Source organism: Tachyglossus aculeatus, chromosome 4 (assembly GCF_015852505.1).
Source record: "Tachyglossus aculeatus isolate mTacAcu1 chromosome 4, mTacAcu1.pri, whole genome shotgun sequence".
NCBI lineage: Eukaryota > Metazoa > Chordata > Mammalia > Monotremata > Tachyglossidae > Tachyglossus > Tachyglossus aculeatus.
Window position 1 is genome coordinate 53,469,333 of NC_052069.1, and position 8,803 is coordinate 53,478,135.

Here is an 8,803-nt window from a genome sequence, read left to right on the forward strand (position 1 = left end):
ATTCCCTGACCACAACGAAAATGAGTGTAGTTTCGATGCAAGAAGACATACTACATTCCGGAAGTTCGTTGTTCATCTGTACCATTTGGATATTGGTACAGATATTGGCATATTTGGATATTGGATATTGATATTAGAGAAGCAGAGTGGCTCAGTGGAAAAGAGCATGGGCTTTGGAGTCAGAGGTCATGGGTTCAAATTGCACATAGTAAGTGCTTAATAAATGCCATCATTCATTCATTCATATTGAGTATGGCCCATCAGTGATACCGGAACCTCTCAATGTGGCCTCTAAGTGTGGCCAAGGTCTCTCCCACCACACTCTGATTGACAGTCTCCCGAAGGATGTGCTGGTCTTCTTGAGTCCGTTTCCTATTTCCCTGTCCATCATTGACTTGTTCGCCAGTGGGCTGACTAAGTAGAAAAAATCTGTCACAGTTTTAATCTCTATATTGCCAATAAAACCCTCTCAGGGTCACACCTAGAGAGTTTCCAGTACTCTACCAGTCTCGACTATGGGAGGGAGAGTCAAGCAGAGGCATACTCATTCCATTCCTAGCTTGGCCAGTGGCTAGCAACTGGAAGGCAATCTGCTACAAGTCAAGACTTCCCTGTGCTGGGCTGGAGCAGCATGGAAGAGAGTCGAGGGTGGAGACTCTAGTTTACCGAGTGGAAGGAGGAAATGGTAAACCCCTCCTGTATTTTGACCAAGAAAACTCTATGGATACACTACCAGAACAATTGCAGACAGAGGTGAGACATTCTGGGAGAGATGTGCTCATGGTGTTGCTATGGGTCGGAGACAATTCAGCAGCATAAGACAAGGCAATTGCCAATACAATTTTTAGTTGTGGGTATGGCTTCCTTAGTACAGGCTGATATAATAATAATAATAATAATAATAATAATGATGGCATTTATTAAGCGCTTACTATGTGCAAAGCACTGTTCTAAGCGCTGAATGATGATACATCATGATAAACAATGATATATCATCTGGGTTCTGAACCTCACTGTGGGCAGGGGCTTTGTCTACCAACTCTGTTATACTGTACTCTCCCAAGTGCTTAGCGCAGTGCTCTGCACACAGTAAGTGTTCGGTAAAGACAATTGATTTCTTGATTGATTGAGCATCAGCCCATAGTGCCTGGCTGATTCGGTGAAAAGGTTGATAATCCACTGCATATATTCCGAAATTGGGGCCTCAAGAATACAGCCATCTGCACACACTAAGTCTTGAATGACTATTTAAGGGCTTTGGATGATGCTCAAAGTCTGTTAAGGTGTGAAAGCGTATTCTAAAATGCAACCGGGTTCCTTCAGCCGATCAAACAATCAATCATATTTATTGAGCAAGCACTGTGTGCAGAGTAATAATAATAATAATGGCATTTATTAAGCACTTACTATGTGCAAAGCACTGTTCTAAGCACTGGGGAGGTTACAAGGTGATCAGGATGTTCCATGGGGGGCTCACAGTCTTAATCCCCATTTTACAGATGAGGTAACTAAGGCACAGAGAAGTTAAGTGACTTGCCCAGTACTGTACGAAGCACTTGAGAGAGTACAATATAACAAAGTTGGTAGATGCATTTCCTGCACTCAAGGAGCTTAGAGCTTAGAGGGTTTCTTGTTACACCTTCCAGCAAGGATGCATAGCACAAGATGAACAGGACCAGTAAATCGGTGGTATTTTGTGAGCACTTACTATGTGCAGAGCACTGTACTAAGCTAGTTGGGAGCATACAATATAGTGGAATTAGCAGCACATTCTCTGCCTTCAACGAGCAAGAAAACCTAGGTGATGTATCAGCCTGTCCCAAGAAAGTCAAACTCACAACCAAAAAGTTTACTGCCAATTCAGAGATGAAAACTCTGACATAATTTTGCTACCTAGTCAGCATGCTGACAAACAAGGCAATAATAATTATAATAATTATAATAATTATTCATTGACAGCTGTCTCAGGAGGACTCTAGCTGGTATCAAGTGCTTAGAACAGGGCTCATTGCTTAGAAAGTGTGAGCCCGTTGTGGGCAGGTATTGTCTTTGTTGCTGAACTGTACTTCCCAGGTGCTTAGTACAGTGCTCTTCGTACGGTAAACACTCAATAAATACCATTGAATGAATGAATGAATGAACAGTGCTTGGCACAGAGTTAGCGCTCAACAAATACCATAATTATTATTGTTATGCCAGGAATGGAGAGCAGTAAGATGAAAATGGTGATGATGGTGAAACAACGTGGCCTAGTGGAAAGAGCATGGACCTAGGAGTAAGAGGATCTGGGTTCTAATTTTAGCTCCACCAATTATCTGCTTGTGTGACCTTGGGTAAGTTGCTTCATTTCTCTATGCCTCCGTTAACTGATCTGTGAAATGGGATTAAGACTGTGAGTCCTAAATGGGACAGATACTGGTCCAACTGGATTATGTCCTCTAGACTGGAAACTCACTGTGGGTGGAGACTGTGTCTAGCAACTCTATTGTATTTTGTATTGTGCTCTCCCAAGTGCTTAGTACAGTGTTGTGCACACAGCATGTGCTCAAGAAATTCCAGCGATGTTGATGGCTTCCTTGAGATCTTGTGGAATTTCCTCTGGAGTCTGTATATTGAAGAAGAGTTTGTGTGAATGTTCAAGTAGGGTGTCCCCTCTATGAGTGTACATTTTAATAATAATAATAATAATAATAATGGCATTTATTAAGCGCTTACTATGTGCAAAGCACTGTTCTAAGCGCTGGGGAGGTTACAAGGTGATCACAGTAAGCGCTCAATAAATGCATTAATTGATTGATTCATTCATTCATTCATTCCGTCGTGTTTGTTGAGCACTTGCTGTGTGCAGAGCACTGTACTAAGCGCTTGGGAAGTAGGGAAGCAGCGTGGCTCAGCGGAAAGAGCCCGGGCTTTGAAGTCAGAGGTCATCGGTTCAAATCCCGGCTCTGCCTCTTGTCAGCTGTGTGACTTTGGGCAAGACACTTCATTTCTCTGGACCTCAGTTACCTCCTCTGTAAAATGGGGATTAAGACTGTGAGCCCCACGTGGGACAACCTGATCACCTTGTAAATTCCCCAGTGCTTAGAACAGTGCTTTGCACATAGTAAGCGCTTAATAATTGCCATTATTATTATTATTATTATCAGGTTGTCCCACGGGGGGCTAACAGTCTTAATCCCCATTTTACAGATGAGGTAACTGAGACCCAGAGAAGTTAAGTGACTTGCCCAAAGTCACACAGCTGACAATTGGCGGAGCCTGGATTTGAACCTCTGGCTCCAAAACCCATGCTCTTTCCACTGAACCTCCTTTTAGCTGCTTCTCCTTTTAGCAGGTAATCCAGTGGTCTGGTTGCTTTTCCATTTTTTATGGCTCTAACTGCTGCAATTACTTGTTCCATAGTTGGGGTCAGTGCCAGGTCTTCAAATAGCAGAAGGTCTTTTTTATTCATTCATTCATTCATTCATTCAATCATATTTATTGAGCGCTTACTGTGTGCAGAGCACTGTACTAAGCACTTGGGAAGTACAAGTTTGCAACGTATAGAGACGGTCCCTACCCAACAGCGGGCTCACAGTCTAGAAGGGGGAGACAGACGACAAAACAAAACATATAAACCAAATAAAATAAATAGAATAAATATGTACAAGTAAAATAAATGAATGGAGTAATAAATACGTACAAACATATATATAGGTGCTGTGGGGAGGGGAAGGAGGTAAGGCAGGGGGGATGGGGAGGGGGAGTCTTCTAGACTGTGAGCCCGCTGCTGGGCAGGGACCGTCTCCATATGTTGCCAACTTGTACTTCCCAAGTGCTTAGCACAGTGCTCTGCACACAGCAAGCGCTCAATAAATACGATTGAATGAATGAATGAATGAATGAATGAAGGAGGGGAAGGAGGTAAGGTGAGGGGGATGGGGAGGAGGGGGAGAGGAAGAAGAGGGCTCAGTCTGGGAGGAGGGGACTCAGTCCCATGCACGCCTCTTCTCCTTCTCCCCTCCCGTACCCTCTCATGTTTTGCATAGCAGAGAAGCAACGTGGCTTAGTGGATAGAGCATGGGACCTGGATTCTAATCCTGACTCTGCCATGTGTCTGCTCTGTGACCTTGGGCAAGTCCCTTCACTTCTCTGTGCCTCATTTCCCTCATCTGTAAAATGGGGATTAAGACTGTGAGCCCCCGTGAGACCTGACCTGACCTGAGACCTGACCCCGTGTCTGACCTGAATAACTTATATCTACCCCAGGGCTTAGAACGGTGCTTGACACACAGTAAGCACTTAAAAATACTGCTATTGTTATTGTTATTATTGCCTCATCTTCAGTGAGCCTGCATTGCTCTTGCATCTTTTTATGATTTCTGCATAACAAACATCAACAAATCAGATTCACTAACGTCATAATGCTTGACATTTCCCCTGAACAGAGGATGACACTCTGAACCTCTCTATCCATTTGTTATATGAAAACATCACTGATAAGACAAAGCAAGATTTGATCGTAAACATAATTTTATGGTCAGTGAAACTTAGCAAATCAGTGCTGAATATTCAAAGTAGTATGATGGCCCAGGGGAACTGCATGCAGCTATAGGGAATGTAAATAGTTTAGTTCTGCTTGAATTGTAAATTAAATTTGCACAAAAACTCAGGAAGGACACACTAGCTGCTGTGATACAGTATATGGCTGACAGGAGAAAAATTAGAAACCTAGAAACATCGTAGCTCAAAATTATTTTCTCCAGATTTTAACAGAAAATTGACAAATAGTTAATAAGAAAATGGTTCCATTTCTTTCACCTGGGGCTTGAATTCTTCCAAAAGGTCAGAAGAGGTTGTCACCCAATGAATGACATTGACTTTAAGGAGCTGCAAGAGATTGAGAGTATTCAATTTTGAGTTTACTACAGAATCTATCAAATCAAGGCCTGTAGTTTTTGAGTGCGTTCACCCCGTGCCCGCCCCCTCTGTGACCCCCTGTGACCCCACCTCCCCCTCTGCCCTCCATATCCTTTCTCTTCCCCCTTATGTCACTGTAGTCCCCAAGCTTTCCTCTACCCCCCTGCTCTCCATCTCTGTCCCCTTTGCCCCCCTTGCCTATGGTGCACATAGCCCCAGTCCACAGCCGGGACCTTTCCTCTGCAGTCTGAGTTCTGCAGGCTCATGCAGAGTCCCTAGTTCCCTGCAGGTGGTTGGGGGAAGAAAAATGGGAATTCAATCCCTCCAATTCTCCTTCCCCTTTAGTTCAGGGATTCCTCTCAGCCAGCACCACCACCGGCTCCCAGCGAGTGGGGGCAGCTGCTCCCTTCCACCTCTGTTCAGCTCCAGGCATGCTCTTCCCTACCTCCTTTCCTCCCCTTCCACTTCTTCCCTCTATCAACCAAACCATCCACCACCTCACTGCCCCCCAAGTAAGCCAGGGCTACTAATAATGATCATAATAGTCATGGGGATGGTATTTCTCAAATGCTTTCTGTGTACTTCCCAAGCGCTTAGTACAGTGCTCTGCACACAGTAGGCGCTCAATTAATACGATTGAATGAATGAATCTCCCTGAAATCAATCCATAAATCAATGGTATTTATTGAGCATCTATTGTATATAGAGAACTATACTAAGCACTTGGGAGAGTACAATACAATAGAGTTGGTAGATGTGATTTCTACTCACAAGGAGCTTATTTATTATAGGCCATAATAATAATCACTTATTATAGGCCAAAGGCCGAAGTCGTAGTGTTTACAGTAAGACTGGAGCCATTAGTGCCCCATGGGCTTGGCATCGTGGGTGTGATACAATTGATTCCGTCCCCACAGGCTTTCAGGAAGAAAGGGTAGCAATGCTAGCCCACCCTGCCCTTTGAACTTGGAAATGAATCAGAAGATGAGCCAAGATGGTGACTCCACCTTTTGGTCCTTGGCAATTGGAGTTGGGTGCCCTGAAGGCTGGCCTGGGGTCTGTATGGAACAATCAGGGACTGGGGTTCTCACAATGTGAGCATAAATTGGGTGTGAGTAAGCGGGTCGGAGAGCCGGGGGGTCATGGTCAAGTGTAGTGGGGTTAGGAGTTGGAGTCATGATAGTTTTGAGGGGGTCACAGCAATGGAACTTATGAGATGCTGTGAAGTGACCAGATCAGGCAAAGGTGAGGCAATTGAGCGTGAAGTGGGGAGTACCAGTGGGGAAAAGATGGAGAAGAAAGAGGAGCACCTTCTTTTGTTCCTCTGGTGTCCCTTTTCTCCCCTCTTTCACTTTCCATGTTTTCTTCCTCCCTCTTCCATTCCCTCCCTCCTTTCCTTTCTTCTCACCTTTCTCCCTGACCCCTGAAAGCTCCACCCCCCATCACCCTGACCTTCAAAGCTCCACCCCTGTTTCCCTGATCCCTCAAAGCTCTGACCCCTGACCATTGCCCTGACCCCTCAGAGCACCATCCAAAATTCACCCTCTTGCTTGAAATCTAAAGTTGACCCCCCAATTGGAGTTTAAATGTTCTTGTGATTTTTGTTACGCAATGACTCCATTGTCTTTCGAATCCTGTTCTTTTCTGACATCGAACCCTTTATAGGTGTTAGCCCTTTGCCATATTTTCATACTAAACTTCCCTGAATTCCATTAAACTTTAACTATAATATCCTTTATTCACATCTTCATACTGAGCGCTGATTCTCAGAGGTTGAGTGAAGAGGAGAGGGGTGTCATCTTGGGTATGCTTGGCATTTAATTTTGAGTCATATTTGCAAATGTGGTCTATCAGCTCAATACTATTAATACATGAGTATTTTTACTGCTGCCTATATTTCATACAATACTATTATCTTCCTTACCATGTTTTCTCAAGTATATTTAATAGCTTTTTGTTACCATATCAGTGCTCTATATTTCTAAGCTCAAACATAGGCAAGGAATAATATGTATATACACAAAACACACTAGCCAAACTGCTTTGGTACCTCAGGTCTAAGAATGCAAACGATGGAGACAAATAGTGGGAACAAGAACTAGACACAGGGAGCAACCTGCAGTGAAAATAATGTTGAGACTTTAAAGAAATAGAAACAAATTTACAAGTTGTTTCAACTCTCTCCATGTCCAGGGGCGATTGTCTTGTGACCTGGGACCAAATAAATGTTATTATTCATGATGTTTGAAATTACGTGTACCATATTTTATGGTATTTTTAGGTACTTACTATGAGCCAGGCACTCTACTCAGCCCTAAGGGTAGATACAAGATAATTGGCACACAGACTTTTCACTGTGATTACTGTAATTTATATATTTATAGTATTACCTGTCTCCCCCTCTAGACTATAAGCCCATTGTGGACAGGGAATGTATCTGTTTATTGTTATAGTGTATTCTCCTAAGCACTCAATACGGTGCTTTGCACACAGTAAGTGCTCAGTAAATATGAGTGAAAGAATGAACGAACCCCATTTTACAGATGAGGTTACTAAGGCACAGAGAAGTCAGGAACTTTCCCATGATCACACAGCAGACAAATGGCCGAGCCGGGATTAAACCCAGGTCTTCCAACTCCCACACTCCTTCTCTAGGTACTTCTGTATCTTTTGACACAGTCTAATATTTATTAGGGATCTTTTTGACCCCTCTCAGGGTAGCACCTGGAGAATTTCCAGAACTCTGCTAGTCTTGACTACAGGAGGGACAGTCAAGTAGACGCATCTTCATTCCACTCCTAGCTTGGGCATCGGCTAGTAAGTGGAAGGCAATCGGCTACAACTCAAAACTCCCCCGTGCTGGGCAGCAGCAGCAAGGGAGAGATTTGAGGGTGGAGACTCAGGTTTATTGCACAGAAGGAGGTGAAGGTAAACCACTTTGGGATTTTTACCAAGAAAACTCTGTGGATACACTACCGGAATGACTGCAGATGGAGGTGGGATGTTCTCGAAGAGATGTGCCCACGGTGTCTCTATGGGTCCGAAATGATTCGCTAGCATAAGACAAGACAATCTTTTTGAACCCCATAGGTGGAAATCATTTTTCAAATATGAATGGTCCTGTTTGTAAAAAGCATTTGAAATGAGCGGGCTCCAGGATTGAGAACTTGCACCTACGAATGACTAGTGGCTTGCATGGTGTTAATCGTACCGTTGTAATTGTTAGTCATGTTCCAGTTAGGTCACGGAATACAACAATTAAGTTGAGGGAAAGAGCATGGTGTAGTGCCTAGGGCATGGGCCTAGGACTCAGAAAGTCATGGGTTCCAATCTTGGCTCCTCCCTTGTCTGCTGGGTGACCTTGGGCAAGTTACTTTACTTGTCAGTGTCTGAGTTACATCATCTCTAAAATGGGAACGGAGACTGTAAACCCCATTTGGGATATGGACTGTGTTCAACCTGATTTGCTTGTATAATAATACTAATAATAATTACTATGTGCCAAGCACTTTTCTAATAATAATAAATAATAGTAATGGCATTTGTTAAGTGCTTACTATGAGCTGAGCACTCTTCTAAGTGTTGGGATACATACAAGGTGATCAGGTTGTCCCACGTGGGGCTCACAGTCTTCATCCTCATTTTACAGATGGGGTAACTGAGGCCCAGAGAAGTGAAGTGACTTGCCCAAAGTCACACAGCAGACAAGTGGCGGAGCCGGGATTTGAACCCACGACCTCTGACTCCAAAATCCGTGTTCTTTCCACTGAGCCATGCTGCTTCTCTAAGCGCTGAGATAGGTACAAGGTAGTCAGGTTGTCCCACTTGGGGCTCACAGTCTTAATCCTCATTTTACAGATGAGGTAACTGAGGCACAGAGAAGTTAAGTGACTTGCCCAAAGTC

General features: G+C 43.8%; 1 non-coding gene across 1 annotated transcript; it reads left to right on the forward strand.

Annotated features, from left to right (window-relative positions):
- Positions 1-463: 463 nt before the first annotated feature.
- Positions 464-601, forward strand: LOC119927716. Its single transcript, XR_005450693.1, has one exon. It is a non-coding gene; the product is annotated as a small nucleolar RNA SNORA7 (small nucleolar RNA).
- The last annotated feature ends 8,202 nt before the right edge of the window (positions 602-8,803 follow it).